General features: G+C 47.4%; 1 protein-coding gene across 5 annotated transcripts in view; it reads right to left on the bottom strand.

The window, feature by feature from the left end:
* LOC146209717 (prestin-like) overlaps positions 1-25,966 on the bottom strand; it is a 235,849-nt gene that overhangs the window by 76,961 nt on the left and 132,922 nt on the right. The window contains exon 1 of one of the 5 annotated variants that reach the window (XM_084603126.1): positions 9,819-10,058. The exons of the other annotated variants lie outside the window; for them this stretch is intronic. The gene's annotated coding sequence lies outside the window, so the exon portion shown is untranslated. Of the gene's footprint in view, positions 1-9,818; positions 10,059-25,966 lie in introns of those variants that run through there. 5 annotated transcript variants of the gene reach the window in all.

The following is a 25,966-nucleotide window of genomic DNA, read 5'->3' as shown; positions in this document are numbered from 1 at the left end:
AGCCGTACCGCATCTCAACGACGGAACGTGAAGCGATTCAGACACAGGTTCAGGAGATGCTTCGTGATGGTGTCATCCAACCCTCCAACAGTCCGTGGTCGTCCCCTGTCGTGCTGGTGAAAAAAAAGGATGGTACCCTTCGCTTCTGTGTTGATTATCGAAAGTTGAACGACATCACTAAAAAAGACGTCTACCCGCGGCCCCGTATCGACGATTCGCTCGACAAGCTTCGCCGTGCCCAGTACTTCTCCTCCACTGACTTGAAGAGCGGGTACTGGCAGATTGAGGTCGATGAGCGGGACCGCGAAAAAACAGCTTTTGTCACCCCAGATGAACTGTATGAGTTTAAAGTGCTGCCATTCGGCCTATGTTCAGCGCCGGCTACTTTTCAGCGCATGATGGACACCGTTCTCGCCGGCCTCAAATGGCAAATCTGTTTAGTTTATCTCGACGACGTTGTCGTGTTCTCTGAAACCTTTGGAGAACACCTCGAACGCCTTCGCGCAGTATTAGACGCCCTCCGGTCAGCTGACTTGACGCTCAAGCCCGAGAAGTGCCACTTTGGCTACAAAGAGTTGAAGTTTCTCGGTCATCTTGTGAGTGCCGCAGGCGTTAGGCCAGACCCCGACAAAACTGCCGCTGTCGCCAAATTTCCCGTTCCTGCCACGAAGAGGAGTTTAAAACGTTTCCTGGGTTTGTGTGCGTACTACCGCCGCTTCATCGCCGACTTTTCCAAGATAGCCGCACCCCTGACCCGCCTCACGCGGGATGATACACAGTTCGTGTGGGCTGCCAAGCAACAGGAGGCTTTTGCGGAGCTGCGCAGACGATTGCAAACTACCCCTGTTCTTGCGCACTTTGATGAAGACGCTGCCACCGAAGTCCACACCGACGCCAGCAACATCGGCCTTGGCGCTGTACTCGTACAACACCAAGCTGGCGTGGAAAGGGTCATTGCGTATGCCAGCCGCACGCTCTCCCGCGCTGAAACAAATTATTCCACTACGGAAAAGGAATGCCTCGCGGTTGTGTGGGCAACTATGAAATTTAGGCCTTACCTCTATGGCCGTGCGTTTAAAGTCGTTACTGACCACCATTCTTTGTGTTGGCTGGCCAATCTCCGTGACCCATCGGGGCGCCTAGCACGATGGAGCCTTCGCCTCCAAGAATTTGATTACTCCATTGTGTACAAATCTGGTCAGAAGCACGAAGATGCTGACGCGCTCTCCCGGGCACCCATCGGATTTGTCGATAACGTCACGGATGACAGAGGGTTTCTTGGACTAGTGAATGCCTCAGACATAATGACCCGACAGCGAGCTGACCCAGAACTTCGACCTGTCATTGACCACCTGGAGGGTCGCGCTGCTGACGTCCCCCGTCAGTTTGGAAGGCACCTCTCTGCATTCTGTCTTCGGAATGGCGTTTTATTCAAGAAAAACTCCAGCACTGTTGATCGAGCGCACCTCCTTGTCGTGCCGGCCGACCTTCGCGACGATATCCTTTTTGCTTGCCACGATGAGCCCACATCCGGCCACTTGGGCTTTGCACGCACACTCGCTCGAGTTCGTCAAGCCTATTATTGGCCTAAACTTTCTGACGCTGTCCATCGCTACGTCAGAGGCTGCCGCGAGTGTCAGCGTCGAAAGGTGCCTCCTCTCAAGCCCGCGGGTTTGCTCCAACCTATTATTCCACCTCGGTCGCCATTTGACCAAGTCGGCATCGACCTACTGGGCCCATTTCCGCTGTCATCGATGGGTAACAAATGGATTATAGTCGCGACTGACTATCTCACACGTTATGCGGAAACCAAGGCAGTGCAGCGGGGCACATCAATTGAGATCGCCCAATTCTTTATGCAGCAAATCGTGTTGCGTCATGGTGCACCGTCCCTATTCGTAACCGATCGAGGCACCGCGTTTACGGCACAGCTCATGCATGACGTGCTCGAGCTTAGTCATACCAGCCACCGAAAAACTACTGCATATCACCCGCAGACGAATGGCCTCACGGAGAGACTCAACAAAACCATCGCCGACATGATTGCAATGTACATAGACTCGCAGCACAAAAACTGGGATGAAATTCTCCCCTACATCACATATGCCTACAACACGGCCACCCAAGAGACGACGCGTTTTACACCATTTCGCCTAGTCTACGGACGTGACGTTCAGACGATGTTGGATGCCATGCTTCCGAGCTGCACAGATGATCATCCACTCACGCCAGACGCCGAGCAGTTTGCTCAGCGCGCTGAGGAAGCACGTCAACTTGCCCGCATTCACATTCAACAACAGCAGGGCACGGATGCACGCCGCTACAACCTCCGTCATCGACACGTCGAATACCATCCTGGAGAGAAAGTTTGGGTGTGGACCCCGGTGTGTCGGCCCGGCTTGTGTGATAAACTGATTTCCCGTTACTTCGGACCTTACGAAGTTCTGCGCCGAGTCACGGAAGTGACTTACGAAGTTCGTCCAGTGGGTACTGTGTAGCCCTCGCGTCGGCAACCACGCTCCGAAGTCGTGCACGTTGTCCGCATGAAGCGCTATTTCACGCGGTAGTGCGCTATGCGCTTGTTTCGTTGTCGCGTAGGGCACCTTACCCCGCCTCCGTTATCTATGCTGTCCATGTGCTGGTCTTTCGTTTCGCTTACATTGGCCATCGCTCGCGCTCCGTCCCTTATTTCGTTTTTAAGAGGGGGAGTAATGCCACCTGGTGTCCCCGTGTTCTCGCTGCGCCTGGAGGAAGAGGACACTGAAGTTGACTCTCGCGTGCTGTGTGCCGAACTTCGCCTGCTGGTACAGCTTCGTCCCGCCGTTTTAGTCAAGTCTAGCCCTGTTGTCCGTGACAATATTTACTGATCACCTGAGGCAAACGCGGATAGATGGCCGCTATAGTTTTGTGAAGTATTACAGCGCAGATCTGCCAAACTAATACCGGGAAATGTTGCACCCGCTCGCTCCTCACACCGACGGAGATGGGTCATTTCTTTGGATCTTGTTGATCTCACCTCTCGCATGAAAATTGTTTTCAGAAGCCTGCAGGTTACGCTTCTTCCACTTAGAAGCGAACATTAGTCAGGTTTATAAAAAGATTTCGTCCACAAACCCGAGACCCCAGTCAATTTCAGGTCAGCGGCAGCTACCTGTTCCACGTGACGTTTCAATCGAGATATGTCAAAACCACTATTAGAGGCATATTCCAAATATAATCTTTCATTTTTGTATTAATTCTACCATCTTCTGTATTTAGCAACCAGCACACACGCACTTCATTTAACACTGATTTTAATAACTTTCAAGGAAATAAAGGAGTTCATAAGATTGCCCGCGGTCTCACCTTCTGGATAGGCTCTGACCCTGAATAGAATTGAATAGACAAAAACAGAATAATTTTGGGGACTCTACTGTTGCGCTAGAAAATTCAGCTAGGTCTAATCCGATTGGCGGAACACGCCGCCCGGCTCCAAGGACTCCAGGCCGCCGTCTAGGCGGATAGGTGGACGCCTATCCAGTGTCTCTTGGATATTAAAGTTTTGCCACCACAACGCCATACCGCGCTGTAACACGCGAGCCAACTTGGACCAAGATTTTAAAAACAAATACGGTTAGCCCTAACACACTGAAACCAAATCAGAGCTGTTCATAGTCGCATACTAATTTCCAGTATTATTTTCGTTCAATAAAATTAATTAGTGAAGATTAATTAGCTATTTTTGTAATTATAGGCTTGAGAAAAAAAGTGTCAATGCAAATGTTGTAGATCTCAAAAAACAGGTAGCTATGTTTTTTTCCGCCAAACTAGAGTTTACGCAAAGTGATAATTTTTCCAACCGAAAACGACGTGTGGCGAAAAAAAAAAAAATGGTGAGTGTGGCGTCATTTTAAAGCCCGGAGTCGCGCCAGAGATAACAAAATCTGCTTTTCTGGACCGGGCTCTCTACGATGAAGCTGGTTGTACACACTTGCCGAATGATCTAATGTAACAGCTGGTCAAGTGACAACATTTTTTAAAGGCATGTAATAGGTCGGCGTTAGTCGTAGCGTGATGGAAACAACGTAGCTAGCTGTTTTTAGAGATCTACAACTATTGCATTGACACTTTTTCGCTCAAGCTAATGATTACAGATACAGCTATTAGTCTTCACTAATTATTAACTTTAGTGAACGAAAAAAAAATACTAGAGGTTAGCATAGGCGACTCTGAACAGCTCTGAATTGGTTTCACTGAGCTAGGGCTAGCTGTATTTTTAAAACACTTGGTCCAAGTTAGCTTGGAAACCCTGTATATTGACCGGTTAGAAAGCGCTGAAAGTAATCTTAAGGCTGCTAAAAACACTCCCGACGCGCTGTTCCAGATGTTTGTTCTATCAATGTTAATGTTGACAACTGAATTGCATAACTTACTAGTTTCCTTTTATTTAGATTTCATCCATACATATAGAGTCGTTAATTATGATCAACAGTCACACGTAAAGTTATATTCTATAGCGCAGCAAGAAGACAAGGGACAGACACAAGCGCTACGCTATGGAACATAACGCATACCCACTAGCCCGAACCCTCACCTTGGCGAACTCTCGCCATTTAGTCTCGCATTAATAAGTCGATTTTTTTTCCTTTTGACTTACCAGTGAAGACCATCCCCACCAACTATATGTAAAATATATGTAAAGGTGTGTTTTTCTTTCCCTTCTTGAAAAAGTCAAGAACAGACATTTTAGAGGAATTCCGATTATAGCGTAAGGGCATTAGGCGCGGTATGCTGGCAACCGTTTTGCGAATTTGTTTTTCTCACCACCTGCGCCGTCATGCTCAAAGCTTGAGTGATTGGTACCCATCCCCTTCTCCCACTAGCGTTTTCCTTGACCCTTGAGCGAAATAGGGATGTCATATGCATAATAAGGACAAAAATACCGTTTCTTGAAACACATATAGCCCGTTATAACGATGCGCATCTTCTTTTGCCTCGACTTGCAAAATTATTTGCAACTAGAACATGTTTACACTATTGCACTGGCTCCTATATTATCCGTAAAAGGTTCGTAAAACGGACGAATTCCGCAGAATGTGTTTTGGAGCGTCAGCAACGCGATCAGCTCTGGCACACGCGTACAATATTCCCGCTTAGATCCACGCGCAGAGATGGAAAGCCCCATTGCGCGTGCCCTGCGATTGTGGCAAATAAAGGCACTTCAAAATCAAATCACCAATAGTATAAACAACCGCGCAAGGTCATTTCTTCCTGTGATTGTGAAGTACGCATCTCAGAGCACTGTTAGTATATACCTGCTGACACGGCTGACACAAGCACAACCCTTTTTATTCAGTTTGGAACATTCTCTGTTTGAGCCCCACACGAAAGGCTTTCCAGTTGGAACCGGCCAAAGGCAGCCCCGAACGCGTCATGATGACATATGACCGCAAATAAATTGAGACACCGGAGACAAGTGAGGAACGCCAAAGAAAATGGCTTAAGTGGCCTCGACCTTGACCTCTACGTCACGCCCGATTTCACTTTAAACGATTGAGGCGAGATGTCACCAGCCGAGAGTTCCGCTCATAAAAAGGAATCCCTGCCAGGGCTATAAAACAACAGACGAAATGGTCCAAATTCAAACTTTACCTAAGGTAAAGTCCGACGGAGAGCACAAGTGCTCAAAATAGCCGCTTGCTACACAAAAATCGCGTTCATGATGTATACAACAGACTCACTATCCAGACATGTCCCTATGTTCTGGAATGAGTGATCTCGTTCATGATTTCTTAACTCGGAGGAAAATAACGTTAATCCGTCACAATCCATTATTTTGACCGGTATCAGGAGAATGAATTGTACAGTATGTTAGCAGCCCTATTCAGCATTCACCGTTCCTTGTTTCTCCTCTTGACACCGATAATCGAAGGATAAAGAAATGGCGACCGTTTGTGTAATGCCCGGATTGCGTTGGGCGCAGATCGAACTTTTTACATAAAAGCCACAGGCAGCCGTTTGGACTCCGCTCAATATCAACGAAGCGGCGATTCAGCGGAAAGCGAGAGCTGTCCGATGCACGCCGACATTGGCAGCCGAACTCACAAATGTAAAGCAAAGATAATACGATGCACTACAGTAGAATTACCGACTGCCTTTGCGAACACGGGCTGTATTCATGTGGAAATATTTCATGAGCGCCAAGTTCTGTGCATACATTTCGACCTCAAAACGGTCGTGCACAGATACAGGCTAATCGGATCAAAAATATTCGTTGACAACACTTACCGACCTGGAAACAACGCGCTTTTCCCGTGAAGCTCGAGTAGCGGTCATGATAGCCACGAACAAGACACGAATTTCGCGTTCACATTCACTACACGCTGCATATAGTTCCAACCGCGGCTGTATTGGCTAGCGCACATATCCAGGATATACTGCACGCGTTCTAATTTGCTAGCGGCGACTGCATCGGGGCAACTGTCGTTGCCAAAACAACTTTCGTGGCAACGCCATGCAGTTGTCTATGGCAGCACGAAGCGTCCTTGCCCTTTCTCGATCTGGGCTGAAAACCACTTGCTGCGCTCGACGTACTCGGTTCCTACCCACGACGCAGACGTTATAGGCTGTATAATTGTCTTCATCTCCTCTCCCGAAAGTCGTTTAACTATGACCTCGTGTCATCCAATGACTGTGCGCTGTTTTGGTCGCCTGGTAACATGTTTATAGTACCATTAGCATGTCGTACTTTAGTCCATGACCATAGATGGCCGACCTACTTCATGGCCCGTTCGGCATAACTGCGCACCATTTTACTGCCCAGAATGTGGACCGCTGGAGTCTCATTTTCGGTCTCAATATGGCATGGTGCCCTGGATCAATATTCCCACGTATTTGTCGTCGCATAACTTCAGCCCCAGAAGACAATCCCATCTTGTTAGCTGTATTTCTGTCTTTTCGTTCTCACCAAATAGACCCTCTTCTAAACCAAGCATCAGAGCTAAGCAGCATTACTACTTGACCTTGATACTCGCTTCTATCTGTGCAATAATAATAAGTAGCACTTCTATTAGCGATATTAATTAAAAACATCACTTAGCAACAACGCATAATGTACACAGGCAGTGCTATGCTGCCAATTGTTGAGGATATATAAGCTTCACTTAATATTTGTGTCGCGCCTCATCAAAATACGGCCGCCTCCGCAGGCATCTAACCGACGTGACGTGAGAATCAGCAGCCGAAAGCGAACGTCAACGAGCCACTGATGAGGGTTGAAAATCAAAATGAGGCTGATGCAGGTAACACGGACCAATGAGCCAATTGATACCCGGCACTGTAGGGCTATATTTAGATTATATTGATTTATTATTTGCTTCAAAAGTTTTCCGTGAAAGCAGCCGCTAGGTTAAACGCTGATGTTGGCAAAAGTTGCAGTATCGAGCATATAGTCGTTGTCAAATAACGCGGAGAGAATACATAGCTAGAATGAGAGATATTGAAAGATCACTATAGCCACTGTTACGTAAAGGAACGAGGGTTCTCGCGTCAGCTTCAAGGCTGGTTGAGAGAGAGAAAAAAAAGGGTGCTCCTGTTACCCAAAAACAATTTTCAATAAATCATTACGCGTATACGGTAAGTATTTCATTAGATATTTAAATGGCATAGAACGGGTGCCTGTCCCTACCATATCTGCGAGATCGTAATGAGCATTTGAGGGATGACAGAGCTCCTTTGTATCACAACACGTTGGTCCGAAAAAGACGACTATCGTCAAGTGCTCGGTCTCGTCATTAGCGCAAGCACTTTTAGGAAGTTAGTGACATTAGGGCATTGCAATAAATTACAACAAAAGTAGTGCTCGGGAAAATCGATCCAAAGCGGGAGAGAATGAGAAGTGAATCGAACGAGACCAGCGATGTCCCCGCTTTTGTTTTTCTTTTGTCCTCTCGCACGGCAGTCGCCCAAAAGCAATCGTGGCGGACCCAGGGCAGTATAATTTGCATCGCCGAGGCACGGCGATCGACCTTGACACAGCACGCAACTTCGGACCCGCGGTTTCGTTTCGGTCGGGGGAAACGAGGTCGAGCACTGCAGCCGGCCGATAAAGCGTGCCGCTGGCGTTCGTCCAGTTCGCCGAGCTTGAGCATTGCCGCGGCTATTAAAGAGACCAAGAGGCGGGCGCAACAAATTCATTGCGCATGGCAGCAGCCTCAAGCCACGCAATGGGAGGCGATATTGGCGGTCCTCTTTTCTGAAGGGTGGCATATATCGCAACTGGCACGGTCTCTGCTGCTTCGAGCCGCAATGCGGCGCAGCCTAATATGTTCTATATGGGATGTCACCACGAACTGCTCTGAATAACTCCAGACTAAAACAGGCCCAATTCCCAACTTCCAATGTGGATGTAAACGCAGCCGTCGGGGCGCAAGATTAAACACTGCCGAGCGCGCATTGGGAAATGCGTCAAAGCAAGAGCCAAGGCTCTTCAAGACCGGTCGCGGGCGGATCGAACGGTGTTCATTCGTGGTTACGGACCAGCAACAGTGCTTCCGCAAGCGGTTGGATGCTCGGTGAATCTTCCTTTTTTATGACTTTGAGACGCGTGGAGAACGACTGCCAGATACTAACAATGGGCTTCCTTGAAGCAGTAGTTTTATTGTTATCGGATGACTTCGCATTAACAAAATAGATCGGAGCACCTTTCCGGCCTGAACTGGCGTACTAACGAAAGGTTTGTTCCCTTGTCACTGTTTGAACACAAACAGCGCCCGCAGATCTCTTGCTCGCGCATACATGTCTACTAAAAGCTTCGCAACACTGCTTGCGGAGCGCGCGCGCGCGCGCGCGCACACACACACACACACACACACACACACACACACACACACACACACACACACACACACACACACACACACACACACACACACACACACACACACACACACACACACACACACACACACACACACACACACACACACACACACACACACACACGCACGCACGCACGCACGCACGCACGCACGCACGCACCGTTGCCTGCATTAAACTGGTGTGTATAGACTGCGAAAACCCGGTACGCTTTGATTTGAAGGTATTGCAATGCATTCCGTATCCCGCTAAGGCGAGTGACATTGTTTTGATGGAGCAGACTACGCTGGCAACCAAAGATATTCATTTATAAGGGGTACTCGATCAACACCGAAGAGCACAACAGAGTTCACATACGCGAAAAGGTTTCCCAATAGCAATCGTCTGAGCGCATGCACATGGTATACTCCGCTACTCGCACATCTGAGGAACGGAATACGCGGGAGCAACGCCTTCACGCAAGCTGGTGGGCGGCATTGTTATCTCCGAGGAAATTTCTGGAGGGTTTTATACGAGCGCATAGGAGACCAGAGGGCTTTTGCAAGGGACTAGAACACGTGTCAACTAGCGCCTGCCAGAAAAATGCTTCGTACAATTATCTATCTGCACATATTTACTGCGGAGAAGGAATACACATCACGATCTGCTCGAAAAGCGCTTCTTAATGTCAGTTTTCTAGAATACTTGGCAAGTCGTATTGCGCACATAACTGCAGCTTTACGCATGGAGAGGGCCACGTCCCTTAATAAGAACACAAAATCTTATGTCCATCGTTAAGTTCCGTAGCAATCGCGTTAGAGTTTCTGTGCTGGCTTGGAAAGAATCCAACGAAACTGGTTCCCATGTTAATAACCGCCCTCTGAAATATCCGCGAACGTTTCATGCCTTACGATGAGCTGCATGCATCGTAGAGAGAAGGAAGACGGGGGGAGGGGGAGAGAGAGACAGCGCTCAAGGCTTACCTTAGACAGCACGGTTGAACGAATGAAGGAAAAAGCGCCGTTTGAAAATTCAAGCAGACTGTATTAGTTCTGCTACATAAACCTAAAACGCCGTGAAACATCTGAAAGACGGCCTGCCATTTGTCCCTCACGTCGTCCGCAGGAATCAAACTCTGGTTGTCAAGCGATGACTTGGACGGAGCGTCGTCGCACGTGTTCCGTTACGTCCGCACGCATCCGCTCCCACGGCTGCACTGAGACAGAGCGCATAGCAGTCAGGGCGGCACAACACCGTTCGGATTCAGCGGTGTTTCCGGTTCGCTCTATATTATGCGTCTGTCTAGAGGCGCCCGCGATCCGTCGGTTATTTTCCGCTCTTACGTAACGGCCACCGCTGCTGGCTGTCCCGTCCTCCGGAGGCAGCTAGCTCCTGGCGGGAGCGGTTCACACGATCCCCTCCTCCCGGTGGCGACTGCGCCCACCGATCTCCATATGCGCACCCGTCTGGCGGGGGTACGATAAAGTTCAACGCCTCTGTGCATACTTTTTCCCTCCGTGCGATATCAACCGACCCTAGCTATCTGCGGTTTCACTCGGTCAAACATTTTAAACCGGCTGCCCGTTGTGGGTAATTTATCCCGGATCAAATCTGTTGGCACTGCAGTATGCCGTGAATGGAAACACGCAGTAATTTGCTCAAAAATGTTCAATCTGTGGCCGCGTGTTGCCGGTCGACCTGGGATTGGATACCCTTCAAGAGACGGGTATGAACCCAGCTTTTCGTTTGAACAATTTCTTATTTCCCGTAATCTTTTCTGAGGGGTGTTCTATGCTTCTCGATTTTTATGACTAGCGTTAAACCCGATACTGAGGACCGATTGAAATTGACCTGTGCCGACGAATTACAGCGCTAGTATGACTTGGGGGGAAATTTCCAATCCTAATAATTTGAGCAATAAACGTCTTCTGTAGCCGGACAGTGATCTACACAGAAGGAGCCGTCGAATCAGTTTTTCTCGATCATGAAAAATGGATGGGGTTGCTTTCGCTCTCCCTTCGACCATAGCTTGCAGGAGCGTTCTATCATTATGTCCTTCGAATATTATTAGCATATATATATATATATATATATATATATATATATATATATATATATATATATATATATATATATATAAGAGCCGGGCAATGATCTTGCTAGCGCCTAACCCCTGATTGACCCACCAGATGGCAGCGCCACAGTCCACGTGTCTAACACGTGCTCGGATAATGCTAACAGTGCTCTTGCATGATGGTTTAACGCGAATACTTCTGGTGCAAAAGCGCTAGTTCTCACGGTCAAACAAAACCAAGAATGTTGTGGCTTGTGCATGTCGAACTCGGACGAAAAAAAAAACAACGTCGGAGTGGAGCGGGTTCGAATCCAGCAAGTATTCTAGGGAAGCGAGCACGGAACGCCATATAGATTCAGGGCGTTCCGAATTTGTCCGAGTTGAGAAAAATTATCCTGCTGAAAATATAGACATAATCGGGCTCAAATGCCGACCACAAGATAACTTGGGATGGTCTACGCTTTTCGATATGTAATTTAACTTCTGAACGTTACTGCATTTGCCGGAATCGGCAAAAAAAACTGCAGTCGTCTGCGGCGGAACTTTTCGTCGTGAGCGTATCAGCCGATTCGACAGCCTAGGCCACCTGTCGAACTGCAAGGCAACCAATATCCTGCTTAGGGCGAGGCGGTGATCGCGGTTCGCCAGATGGCGCAGCCCGTCCAATCGGCTGATCGGCTCGGCACGACGAGAAGTTCCGCCACAGATGACTGCAGTTTTTTGCAGATTCCTGAAAATTCAGCCAAGTTGAGACGCTAAATTACATTATCGAAAAACACAGACTATCAGAAGTTACCGTGCGGACAGTGTTTGAGTGTGAGCAGACCAGTTGTTTGTTTAAATTTTTTCAATAAAGAACAGCTGCTAGTCCAGTCGTCGTGGTGAACGTCTCTTCTCTTCGTTCTTGTCCTTTTTTGACTGGCCTCTTTGGTTCACAATGTACCAACTTTCCCAGATTTCCACTCTCCATAAACTTCCAATTGCTACGCAAAAGATTTCACCCGTCATACACGGTTTAATTACGTCAAAATCCTACCATTTTTTTTTTAATGATTCCTATATTGGCCGAGCACTTGCCAGCGTTCTTTGGGATCTCGTTTGGTGAATGATCGTTGCCCTCACTCTGCTCGAGCAGAGGGAGCAGAAATGCAGAAGTGTTTTCGCAGATTCGGCCTTGACTGTCTGCTTCAGTCATCATGAACCAGTACAAGTCGGAGTCCTTGACGAAATCATTGCGTAATTGAACGCAAGTGCATATGATCCGAGGCTGTCGCTAGATAACTGCGCGAACGCGACACTTGGCGCCCAACCCCGCTTAGGTGGCTCGATACAGACAGCCACATTTACCGCTACGCATACATTTACATCGTGGATTAAGTGCAGCGTGTTCTTAATACGACAACTCAACTGCACCGCATATCAGAGGTTATAAGAACGTGAGACAATGTTATGTGCATCTGCATTGCCCTTATGGGAAGGAAATTCAATCCTCTGCCAATGAAGTGGTTTATTGTCCTGATTCGAAGGGGGGGGGGGGGGGCGCCCTCCACTAAGCGAGGCCTTAGTGGAGGGCGCCAGGACCCGTTTCTTGAATGTGGACTGACAACGTACAGTAAACGGGCGCGTTGCGTCTCACCTCCCGGCTCAGTGGTCAAACGCAATAACAGAGAGCCACCGCTGCGTGGTTCAACAGAAGACAAGCGTAGCACAGACACGGGTGAGTGTAATATATTACTGAGACCTGAATCGCAAAGCGGGTGTGACAGAAGGTTAGGTTGGCGGATGAGGTTAAGGAGTTCACAGGGGTCAAGTGAACGCAACTAGCACAGGACCGGGCTAATTGAAGAAATATGGGAGAGGCCTTTGCCCTGCAGTTGGTAAACTCCGGCTGATGATGATGAGACGCTAAGGTGGCCGAAGTAGTTGGCCCGGGGCAGGGATAATTCGAGGTACGCTGGAAAGGCATTTGTCCTCCTGTGGATGTAGTTAGGCTGATGATGATTATTATGCTACAGTCCCACTGCGTGCGCTTCTCTTGCTTGAACAAGTGCAGGGAAAAATCACCCTCACCTGGTTGAGGTTAGATAAAATACAAGAGAGACAATGAGCACTCTGAAACTAGCAGTTACGGGCCCTTCGTCGTTGGGGGTAAATTTTCGAGAACACGTCATCCACATTGGCTGTTTTAACCGGTGAGCTTGCTCAACGAGTTACCATCCGTAGAGGCAATATTCGCAGCGAAATGAAAGAGCTGCAGTCTGCGCAGACGACGTATAGTGCGCATGCAGGTAGGTGTACGCCGACTGAATCGTAGACAGTTGAGAAGCGCCTCGCTAGGCCATTCCAGTGGTTAGATTAGATTAAGAACGAGCCCCACCGTTGCGGTAAACACTAACTTTAGGTGGAGTTCCAAGAGAACTCGCGTGAGAAGGGATAAGCAGAGGAGAGAGAATACTAACAGGAATAAGCAAGAAACGCGCGCACAACGGGGCTACGTGGCATACTGCCAAGCTATGCGTACGTGTATTCCTGGTACCCGTGAGAGTAGACTTGCTCGAAACGACGGCAAGCGATCCGCGACACGTACACGCTGCTTCGGGCTGTTGCGTAACTCATCTAACGTCACAGAAGGTTCTCAACTCAACACAAATGCTGCGAGAATGTTTCAGGCGATCAGGAGTATTGCGATTATTTTTGATAAGATGCGCGTTATATTTGTGATATGATAATGGAGACAATACACAACATCCACGGGCAGCCGTTCCTTACACAACGCCGATTTATCAAGTCTATCTTGGCTAGCGACAGCGCGCCTTTCTGTGAATGACATTCCCTGCTTGAGGCCAAAGTACGAGAGAGGGTGTTACTAAGAGACAAGCAACGCTGTAAACATCCACAGACCCCTTACTAACTTCGACAGCAGAAGTTTTCTTAGGTCCTAAGAGCTGTTGAAGTGCGAGTTCGTTATTTACTAATTGGCGACGAGCGGCAACAAAAAACTGCAATCAGCTTATCTCTGCTGACAGTTTCTCGCGGCATATAGAAAGATAAATCGCATTTGGTGCGCGCTATGCCCTGTCTGAGCATAAGCAGGGCAGGATTCAGCTAAGACCTAATGTTTTAACCCGCAGCCTACCGGAGGCTGCGGATTACATCACTTGCTCAATCTGTTGTGCTGAATGTTGTAGATATCCGCACGACAACGATTAAGTGCATGCACAAACTGACGGGAGAGTTTCTTGCCGCTTGCAACCCGCTTATACATTCAGTGCTCTCTCTGCACCCTATGCTGCAATAACGGCGTAACGGCATGCATACAGCGTGCTGTATACTGTGCTATTAAGGCAGCTAGAATTTGCCACCTGCCAAGAAAATGATACCTCGTTAGCCCGCCTACTATCTGCTCCAAACACACTATAAGACTCTGTAAGCCAGTTCATGCGAAGACTTCTGGCGAATCGAATGCGAATTAAATCTTGAGCCATTAACCATCATGTTCAAGCCACGTTTCCTCGTCGCTAAAGGCCTCTACATAAACAATCATAAAAACCGTTCAGAATCCGAAGCGTTCGTGTCTGGTGCAGGGTATAACGATCTATCAGACTTCCAAAACATTTATCTTCATATACCGTCGCTCATGCCCCGATATTAGGATTTATCGTATTTGTGCGCTAAAACGGCCATATAAAGGGGACATTTCCAGTAGGCTAAATTGAGGGTACCTTATCAAACATGCGCATACACACATGCTAAACAACAACGTGAAACTGAGATAAAATAAATTTGCAAGACTGGGCCACATTCGCCCCTCTCTTATCTGGCACTGTCAAATGTCCGAGGCGCGTTTCCTGAATCAGCCGTAAGAGCCATGAAAAACTCAAGCTTCCGATGTAGCGAAGGCACGCGTGGCTTTTCGGTCACTAACGAAGTATTGGTATAAGCCACGACTCATGGCAAAGCTGTCTCCAACAAAGGCTAGAAGTCGCAGGCATAAAACACGACTTTCGCAAGACGGCTACACTGTGTGCCACGCGGTAGAGGACACGATAAAAGGTAAAAGCGCACTAAGACGAGCAGAAACGTGAATGATGTTCCTTTTGTGCACTGGGAAAAACGAAAGGCGGGCACAGGCATCCGAAGAGAGTCGTGACAGATGAAGCAGTTCGCGAAATGTTTGACTGGCTGGTCGCCTTGCTAAAGGTAAAACAGGAGCGTCTATTGAAACTGACAAATTTACGTTCCAAAAGCATACATAGTCTAAATGGTTACTTCTTTAACTTCCACAGACTTTTGTGTTAAGGTCTGCCAGAGATACGCCGGTGCTGTCCGCGAAGAAGAGGCTGTACAAGACGGACATTATATGCGTGATAGAACATTAAGCGGTACTAGACTAAACTAAAATGAAGTAGTAAGTTTCATATAAGCGACATTGCTGTGTGGCTAAATGGAAGGCTTAATATCAAAGGTTCGGTTCCTTTTTATTTATTCAATCAGCAATGCACATCAAAATATCTAACGTCAAAAATACGCTCCTGAAAGATCGTTGAGTTCGCTTTCATGCATTGCACATTTATAAAACTGCGTCGCCCGATGTGTTGTCACCAAAATAATGTTGACTGCTTCTACATAATCAGACACACAAACCCCGTCCGCACTTTATAAAAGCATAATACATGCCATGCCATTTTCGTGACGCACATTGTGCGAAAGGCAACTCAACGTACTTCCATGCGCATACTTCACGTCCGATGTTTTAATATCACTGCCGAATAATAAAATTTAAAAAAAAAGAGAGCTTAGATGTTGACGGTCTCAAATTTCGTAATAGAGCAATCCCCTTCAAAACCAGAAACAAAAAGAGTAACTTAATTTTAGTTAATTGACCGCCTATTCCTTCGCCATTCGCTCTTCATGAAAGGCAGAACACCAATGGAGGCAGGTGAAACAGGTCATCATCATAAGCCGGACTATACCCACTGCAGGACGAAGGCCTCTCCCATTTTCCTCCAAATAACCCGATGTTGTGCTGGCACCCCTGCGAATTTCTTAATCTCATCCACCGACCTAATTTTCTGCCGCCCCGTGCTATGCTTAACCTTCCCTTGTAATACAATTGGTTAGTCTTAGACACTATCCGTTATCCTCTCTTCGAACTACATGTCCTGTCCACGTCCGTTTCTTCTTCTTGACTTCGACTAGAATTTCAGTAACTTGAGTTATTTTTCTGATCCACTCACAGGCCATAGAATAGCATAAATTCCATAAATATTGCAATAACAGCCGGCGCTTTTTGTAGATCTGTTGACAGAGTCTTCAGTCCCGGCTCCTTTGTGGGAAGATAAACAAAGGAAATAAAGCTAAGCAAGACTTCAAAGCAAGCAAACTGGCGCTAACGGTCGCTGTACACAGCCACTCAGAAATTACTGACGACGCTGCTGTTTCGGATTTCACATATTACAAACCCATCCTAGCCACCAATTAATACTGTCATACGTTTCACCACAAACCAATGTGCGGAACATGGCAAGCTATGCCGACCTTTGTCAGGTTTTGTCGAATATGGTGCAGATATTTTAGGGCTCATCACCCTGGAATAATGCTAAAGTTATCGGTAAGTACGCGTGGCCCTCGCAGACGAAGGCGCTTGTGCGGGTGAAAGTTGTTGGATGTTTAGCGTCCACTTTCAAAGTCTTAGCAAGCTCGCAGATTTTTTTCTTTTTACCTATACTCATGTAGACCGCAGCTCTTAGGCACCAGTTTCCGGCATGGGGGGCGTAAAAGGTGGGATTGCAGTTGGCCCTGGCCAATCTGGGAAGCAAGATTCACTTCGCCTCCCGTCATGGTCATCCGGAACACAGACGTCTCATTCAGCTGAACAGCGACGTTGGGGTCCTCCAGAATGTTCACCGCACCCTGCTCTTAAAGGCGAAGCTTAAGTGTGCCCGGGATAGGGTGCCCCGGATGGCCCCCTATTAGAAACATTGTGAACGGTAACGTTGTGGCGCCTGGAGAGAGAGGTGGACAACTATGGAACAGCGAAACGTGGAAATGCAAGGTGAAAAGCGGAGGTGAAATGTATAGGCGGGCGCAGTTGTGAGCCATAAATGACGAGCATGCATCCGGCATGTGAGAGTTGGAGTGTTACATGGATTACAGAGATATGTGGTGTAGACTACTCGAACGTCCAACTGCCAACTAAGGTAGCTGTGAGATCGGAAGTGGACAACGGAATCGAACTCTGAGCCAGTCCGACCTCCAAGCCGATCAGGGACCTTCGGACGGCTTGCCTAAAGCGGGGCTTTAAACTTTGCGAGGTGGTCTTTCATGTAATCTGGCAGCATGCGACTGTATTCTTTATATGTATGAGAAGACGGGCACTATATCAAGAACCCAAAATTAGGAGCCATTTAGAGACTTGCTGTAGTCATTTTTTTTTTTTTTTCAGTTTAAAAACAGTCACTCCATTTACGACATCCGACGTCCTAGCGGGTGTCCTTTCTGTGTTGTATTAAAAGAGCTACTAAAAATGATTCCAGTAAGCCGTTGCAAAAAAAAGCCCAACTTGAAGTTTTAATGATTTAGCGAGCAAACAAAGTACATGAATCTTTATCTGTTCAAAAACACAGACACTCCATTTACGACATCCGGTGTCCTAGCGGGTGTCCCTTCTGTTTTGTCTTAAAATAGCTACTAAAAATGATTCCTGTAAGCCGTTACAAAAAAAGCCCAACTTGAAGCTTTAATGATTTAGCAAGAAAACAAAGTACATAAATCTTTATCTGTTCAAAAACACAGACACTCCATTTACGACATCCGGTGTCCGAGCGGGTGTCCCTTCTGTTGCTGTCTTAAAAGAGCTACTAAAAATGATTCCAGTAAGCCGTTACAAAAAAAAAAAAAGCCCACCTTGAAGCTTTAATGATTTAGCGAATAAACAAAGTACACGAATAGAAATATAAACGAGCTGCAAAATAGAAACGTCAACGCGGTCACATCATGTCCTTAAAATCGGCGGGTAAGAAACGCGCAGATATTCACTGGTGGAATATATGTTTTCCCTGAGGAGAATTGCGGCCACGCCGCTCAAGGTGAAGTTAAAGAAACACGGAGTCTGCAAGTGTCATGAATGCATTTCGCCAATAACATTCAAGAACTAGGAGACAACTGAGTACCAGTTAAGGGATGGCCATGACAGATCTTATACCCTCGAAATGAACATATAGAAACAGAAAAACATGCCCCTCAAATTTCTTACTACAGCAAGTTGTTAAACTAAACTACCTAGAGAGCTGCACTCGCATTGCCCATTATAATAATCGTGACCAAATTGTAGTTTAGCACGATTGGATGGTTATCGCGCATGCGTCGACTAGCCTAACGTTCCATGCACCTATGCGATCGATTTAGGAACAAGGAGAGAGAGAGAAAACTTCATTTTCGGGAGTAGTGTTACTGGGTCTTAGTGGAAGAGCCAAGTGGCCGTTAGCTGGTGGCTTGCGGCGACTTCTTCAGCGCAGTTTACGGAGCCCATTTGTATATCGGGGCTCACGTTACGCACCACTTCCTCCCAGGATACTGAGAAATCCCGATTTCGCACCCTTCTCTCCCTCGATCGCTGTTCCATGCCACAACCATTACCCCCACGACGAACTCACCAGCCTTTCTTTTGTATTTTAAGCTTTTCATTCGTTGCGATTAAGCGCGTGCTTGATTAGCTTTTATCTTCGCGGAGGATAACAAAAATATGCAGACATACCTCACGCGCAATACGACCACTGCCTGTTTGCTAAGGCAAAAAACAAATTAAAAAGCTACTCGCCCAGAAGGGAGGGGCGGCTGCCTAAGGAACAGCAAAGAGAGTGAGTGAAGATGGACTGATACCTCCCTCGCCACTGCAGCAGATTCTGGGCCACGGGGCTGTTCATGTTCTCGGTCGACATTTGCAAGGTAACCTTCAAATAGCCCTAGACGGTACGCCAAAGCGTATACAGCTCGTTCGATCGAAAAGCCGTCAGCGTAGCGAAAAACTGAGGAAAACGTGTCGGAAAAATACGAAGGCCCTACATGCAACAGCGATAGCTTCAGCGAGATTGCAGGAACAACGCTTCAAACTTTGATCGCATTGACGTCACAACTTCGAGCCCACCTTCTGCACCATGTATCGCCACTTTCAGAGCATAACATAGCATAGTGTGTGTGCATAGTAGCGCTGTGACATTTCGATGGCCCATGTTAACAATAATTTAAATAAGAGCGCGCTGGAAGATCTAACATAATCCGCAGCTACGGAATCCAACGTTTCTAAAACACTACTGCACCCTGTGCTCCTCATTAGCGAAGACCAAGTTGAAGGGTTGCTACCAGAAACGTCTGTTCGAGAAGTGCTAACGAGAGAGGATGCGTAACGGTCTTGTCTATATTGATGGCCCAAGCGCTCAACGGTGCTTCGCTGATAGGATTTGTGCAATAGACTAAGCGTTGTTTGAAGTCGCACTAACTTTAGTGGTAATATGGTTTTGCAAAAGTACGTTTCGAGCTCACGTGCGGAAAACATGAAGGAAATTTTGTCTGCGGCTTCGTGCCTCCACAGTTACATGAACCCTAGTTAGACTGACGTAAGATATATTTCACATTCCTGCTTTTGTTTTTTTATTTAGACTGGAATACATGTGAAGACTCGTCACTGTCACAAATTTGCTCCCTTCGGAGGTCGCGTGTCTGCGATTGCCATGGTTCTGCACGATACACAAGCCATGTTCTCTGCGGCGGTCCCACGGCTCATGGGCATACTGCTGCCTCACTTCGGGTTATTCCATAAAAAGAAAAATAAACTAATATTTTGACTGGGTGTCTAGTTTTGTCCATGAATAGTGCGACGAATCTAACATAACGCAACCAGTGGTTGCAATCGATAGCATGCAGCTGAAAACTCAGAGTAACGTGTTTCGGATCTTATTAGCAGTCAGAATTTAGGGAGACAAAAGCGCCATGTTAAAGAGTAACACGGAAGGAACGCGTATGGATCCACTGCAGTACGTTGGCACAGCCATATTCAGAATGTATGCAAGGGTAACACAGCATGACACGCATTTCTGGCATGAGAAAGAAACAAACGAGCCCTGCCATGTCATTTCCTGGGCCCCTTGGAGACGCCCATTACAAGCAAGCAGATCGCATAAAAATGCTGGCTCTGACGTGATCGTCTTACGCGATATATTCTTAAAATAATACGCTCAATGCCAGTGCCTTGAAAAGAAAGGAAGCTGGTCGTTTGGCGACGTCAGCTTTTGAGGGCTCAAAACGCACTCTTATGGTTCAATATTCAGAATGTATGCTATGGCAGCAGATAATCGCATTTTTTGTTTTCGCTAGGAACGCACTGCCACGCACACAGAATTTCACTGAGAATAGGGAGACTGTCATCGCCCTGGAATTTTCCATTTTCAATGAATAACAACAGGCACGAGTTCACAGAAGACGAGACGGCGTTCTTAATGGGGGAACATTTTCGCGGCTCGAAATGACGTTAGAGCAGAAAAAATAAGCACAGCGCACCTCGATCACGCGCAGACGGCGTCCAAAATCGGCCGGCGACGGCTTCCGACGAACAGCTGTTTCCACGCAGCTGACGCGGCCGCTCGCAAGGAAGGAAAAACACGCCAAGACAGCGCGCCGGCAGGAAAAAGAAAACAAGGCTCGGAGTAGGGGCTGCCGGAGACTGTCGTTATACGGTATGGCCATGCAGAGGAATGTTCCATCTCGGCAGGTGCAACGAGAGGAAAGACGAGACACAACGGATGCACCAGACACCACTGCGCAGCGCGCCGACGGCTGCAGGGCGTCGAATGACGGTTCGAATTTCCCGGACCGCCGCTGACAGGCTGCGAGCCGCAATGGCGACCACCATGGCGGTCGGCCCAGAATCGTCTGCTAAGGCAGGCGTAAGTCGCCATTACTTTCTGGACACCAGCTCTTCCCGAATTGTTAAAGGGAAATGCCTCCGCTGTCTGACTCACCGGTGGGCTGTCGCCGCTGGTTCGGAGGAGGCCGCGGCCTAGCAGCGTGCCCCAGTGACGAACGAGATCGATAAAGCGGCTGGCAGCCAGAGCCGCAGACAGCGCTCCTTTCTTTTTTTCCTTTTTTTTTTTTTGCAATTTCTTTCCCGTTCTCCTCTCCCGGATGCTGCCGCAGTGGCGCCTCGGTCGCTTCGGTCGTTCGACCGGAAGCGCAATCAAGGTAGTGGTGCTCGCGCGTCTGCTCGTCTGCTGCCGCATACGTGCAAGGAGGCGAAACCACCGTGCGCCTTCAGGCAATCAAATATTATGGTGTCACAAATGTTGTCGATGTAGGCGAGCTTAATGCTGCCTTAGGCAATGCGCTTACCGCGTCAACAAACGGCGAAATAAAAAAAAAAAGAAGAGAGAAAAGCTTGGAACCCCGACATGTTTTGTGTGCTCTTTTCCATAAGAACATGGAAGCTATTAATGACACTGTTGAAGCAGGAGCGATGCGCGTCTTCTCCAGTGCCCGTTCGGCCATCGGGTGCCCGTGAAGACGAACCCGGTGAACAGAGAACCAGATACGCATGAGCTCGCCTCTGCGAGACCGATTACGAAGAGTGGAAGGTAGGCTTCTGACCTCAAATGAGCCTATAAAGCCTGCGAGAGCACAGAGTTCTCAAACGTTTGTGATCTGAGCTTCCATAGACTTTGGCATGCAGTCTCTCAAGACATCAGTTTGTAGGAGACACCAGCCTCAGCCTTGGACACTAATTTTGCCTGCAATGGGGTCGGTGCCAAACAAGGGGGGAGGGGGCGGGGGCCTGTACTGAGTGTGGGCACCCGCTACCCCGATCCCTTTGCACATCTTCCAAGAACATCCGTTTTCGGGCTTCCACAGAGAGCACGTAGAAACAATTTCTCTAACGAAGGAACAAGAAGAAAAATGTATGGTTATTTTTCCTTTTGAGAAGTGAGCGGTTGTGGAGATCAGCAAACTTGCCTATGATGAAACACGTAGCAGTGTTTCATCATGTGTGTATTAAGCTTGCACATCTTAAATTATTGGAAGAATAGCTACATTAAGAAAAGATGCCTGTGTGGTTTACTTTAGGATTATTGTTACTTTCGCGCTTCATGACCGGAGCTATCAATAAGGTTATATATTGCAACATAAATATAAAATAATTACATATGAATACTACTAAAGCAACAATTAACTAATAATGAAATCATAAGTTGTGACAAAAACACCTATGTCTTTTGCCGTTTATAGTTCAGCCAGAAATCGCACAATATTTTTGTACAAACAAAAATAAATAAGAGGTCATTTCAATTTTATTTTCCTTTGTGACATCAAGAAGCCCGTTGCATAATAGCACCTCTAGCTCGGGGGATCAGTGCCTCCCAGTGTGCTTGACTGCTATAGCACCTTCCCATTTGAAAGTACCTGCCTAAATGGTAGCCCTTGCCATATCATATGGTCTCGTGACAAGACAATACGCTGTAAAGAATATCACAGCTATACATTATCAAAGAAAGCCGAACAAGGGCGAGGGGCAGTCTCACTCCGCAAACCAACGCTTCTGCAACGGGATTTTGCCTTCGTCTGGGCCCTGATGAATGCCTCTTGTAGACACTTTGTCTTGCGGACTGAGGCTCCACCTCAGCCCTTGTTCAGTTTTTGATAATGCGGCCTCGTGACGCCACATAATTGACCAATGGCCTATCACTATCCGGCCATGTGATGGCCGCGACTTCGTATACATATATATCCTCCTCATTCTCTGTCTGCGTGGTCTGCGGTAGTGCTGCATCGGTCGGGTAGGGTAACCTTGCTAAGACTTCACGTCATGTGTTTCTCGCGGCTTGCCCCCTGCAATTCTCACGCCTTAAAAAACGGCACTTATTTTCTCTACGTTGAGAAACTACACACTACTGAACTCGCGTTTCGTACAAGAAGTGGTTTCTTAAAGCGTCAGTTCTGCAGATACTCCCACAAGCGCTCGCTAGATGCCATCGTATTGTTGGCTGGACCGAATTGCGCCCAGCTGGCGCTAGCCCGGTTGAAGCGGCACCGCGGACTGTTTGCCTCTATTCGCAACAGTCCAAAACTCACGTGATTTGACAACTACGCGCACGATGGAAATGTTTACAGTCGGATATACATATATTATGGTGAGACTATCCAAAAGTAATAGCGGATAATGTGCCTCTGCCCGTATATCGCCAAAGCCAGTCGCGATGGATCACCTTGCATCCGCTAGCGAACTACGATGCCGCAAAAGCAGATGCAGCGCACCTGACCACGACGCCATAACAACAGGACGAGATTATTAAAAGGCCCCTGAAATGCTGCGTGCGGTAAAATCCAAATGCAAGAAATTCCGTTGAAGTCTTTTTGAGTGTTCGAGCCAAATTTAAAAACTGCGTGGAGCCGATAGTTTGTAAATAGTTATAAAAATTGCTTTTGGCGACCACTCGCAACCGATTGGAGCGACACATCTCTGTGCGTAAGACTCCCCACTGACGTCAGCAGGGTGCGTTCACTCATTGGACGCTCCAAGTTACGCAGGCGGGAATGGGCGCCGTCGTGACCTGTTTTCTTTTTTTCTTGCACGCCGAGGTGGGTTGGGAGGGAAGAGGAAGAGCATCGTTTCAGATCGCCCATACGTTTGGAGCTAATAAAGCGAGCTTAAAGTGCTATTCCGGAGGTTTTTCGAAATTCAAATATTGTGGTAAACATTTTACTGTAAGTTGTCCTCTCCGCCTATACGCAGTCTATACCAAATTTGGGCACCGTGCGACAATTCATTCGCGCGTAACACAATTTTAAAATGTGCAGTTTCCGGGGCTTCAATTGAGACGATTTCAGCGAACAACACTGCATTTATGACGTCCCAACAGTACACCAGCGTTCATGGCCACTCCCCGCGCGATCATACAATTTTGATGCTTATATTTGGCTATTTCAGACACTTTATGTACTCCGTGATAATTTCGGTACTCTATTTCCCCCATCCAACGCACGTGCGAATGTTTCTCCAGTACTGTATGTGACGTCACCGTTTTGTCGGCCGGAATGTAGTTTATGGCTATGGAAGCAATTTCGGTTTAGCTAGGTTTGCTGTTTTTCATTTATATTAAAATAGTTCTACTTGGAATTTCGAAAAGCGTTTTTTGTGTGACAGCGTCAGGACAGTGTAATGAATGATGAAAAAAACAATGGAGTTTCCCTTTATTAAATATTTTTAATTGCGCTGCAGAGAGAATTGATGGGATACCTTTTTCCCGTGCGAGTTTTATAATTACGGCAAATAGCTGTCATGGACACTTTAAGGCGAAAGCCCTAATAGATTGATGAGTGTGGAGAGGACTTGTGCGTTCGCGGAGGCTGTCACGCCATCACTGCGAGAAATTATTTGATGAGTGAAAGAATGGTTCTATGGGGTAATGGGAAAAAAGAATGCCTGCATGCAAAATATCGTTGATTTGGATTAAATATTAATTAATTAGGGTCAAAAAGTCAATCCGACGTCAAAACAGCGGAGGACGTCGACATAAAGTGCAGACTTTAAAACAGCGACGCGCGTTAAAATTGCGCAAAACAAAAAACGTGGAACAACGTTGCAAAGATTTTATTTCGGGCTTTTTCATTCCGTTAAACTTTGCAAACAGTCAGTCATGAGTAGAAGCGAAGTCAAAGAGAAAAAAGGGCAAAAAAGAAAAAAAGAAAAAGCAACAAAAAGAGAAGAAAGAAGAGAGTAAAGAAGAAAGCAAAAACCAAAAAAGAGAGAGAAAAAAAGAAAGAAATGAGGGAAAGCGGCAAATGAGTACAAGTAACCCCACGCCTTTCGTGCGGATTTAATCGCCTCCAACGAATTATTCGCAGGAGAGATAACTCATAGAGTTATTCATTGATAGGTTGTGGTGTTGGAGCCGACTGCAAACACTCCGACTGACGTCATTATTTTAAGCGCACCCCGCCCTCCCTCCTTTCTCACCCTGCTACTTCCCTCGTCTCTCCTTGCTGCGCTTTCCTCTCTACGCAGGTAACTCTATGCGCCCGCCTAATATCGGTGGATGGATGAATGAACGACCGTGTGCAAACGCCATGGATGACGCACAGCTACCCTACACTAACGAAGCGCGAATATTTACAGCAAGCGTAGCGGCAAAAACTGAACATAAAACCGCGCCCCTAATAGCTAATACTCCGACCGGCGTGAGCTTTTCGCGCCACCAGAGATATCCATGAAACTGTCTATTTCTTTTTTTAGACAGCTCCTATTATGCAACGCTACGGGAAGGAGGGGAAACTGCTCAATATCAACGAAGACTCGGAAAGCCCCTGCTTGGTCCAGATTTCTATTGACACTCCCTCCAACGTGGACTGCTCAATCAATGGCTGATAGGCTGTGTGACCAGCAGCGCGGTCTCCAAGCACTTGAGAAGATGAGGATAAGAGCGCAAATAGGATGTGTAGTGGTAAATAGTGGCAGCGAAGGGACTGCAACTGTGGCAGACACATGATGGTTTAGCTTTGTTTCAGGGTTTAACGTCCCAAAGCGACTCAGAGTAGAAATGACGCTATACTGGATGGCTCCGGAGCATTTCGATTACCTGGGTTTATTTAATGTGCACTGACATCGCACAGCATACGGACGCCTTGCTTTTCGCCTCCATCGAAAAGCGACCACCGCGGCCGGGATTCGACGCCGCATTCTTGGGCACAGCAGTCGAGCTCCCTATCCACTGAGCCACCGCGGATGTGGAAAGAGGCTGGAGCGAAACGTATATGGGCGAAATCCGAGGATGGAAGAGGATAGCAGCCAGCGGTACCCTGCTCCTCAGCGTGTTGCAACCATGGATGTGTGTACGTGATTTGATCGCAGTTCCGCTGTGTGGAAGCATAGCATCTACAGCTGCTTGGTTCTTGAAGCATGTTGCAATGGCAGCTGGTGGGCGCCCATGTTGAAAACAGAATGGAGCAAGAGAAGGACTTGTCACAATTTATCAACCCTGGCTGTCGTATATCAGTTGCCTACGGAAACTAACC

This window comes from Amblyomma maculatum, chromosome 1 (assembly GCF_055883805.1).
Source record: "Amblyomma maculatum isolate TAMU_Amacu chromosome 1, ASM5588380v1, whole genome shotgun sequence".
Lineage (NCBI taxonomy): Eukaryota > Metazoa > Arthropoda > Arachnida > Ixodida > Ixodidae > Amblyomma > Amblyomma maculatum.
Note: the sequence above shows the minus strand (reverse complement) of the source record. Positions and strands in the feature narration are given on the sequence as shown.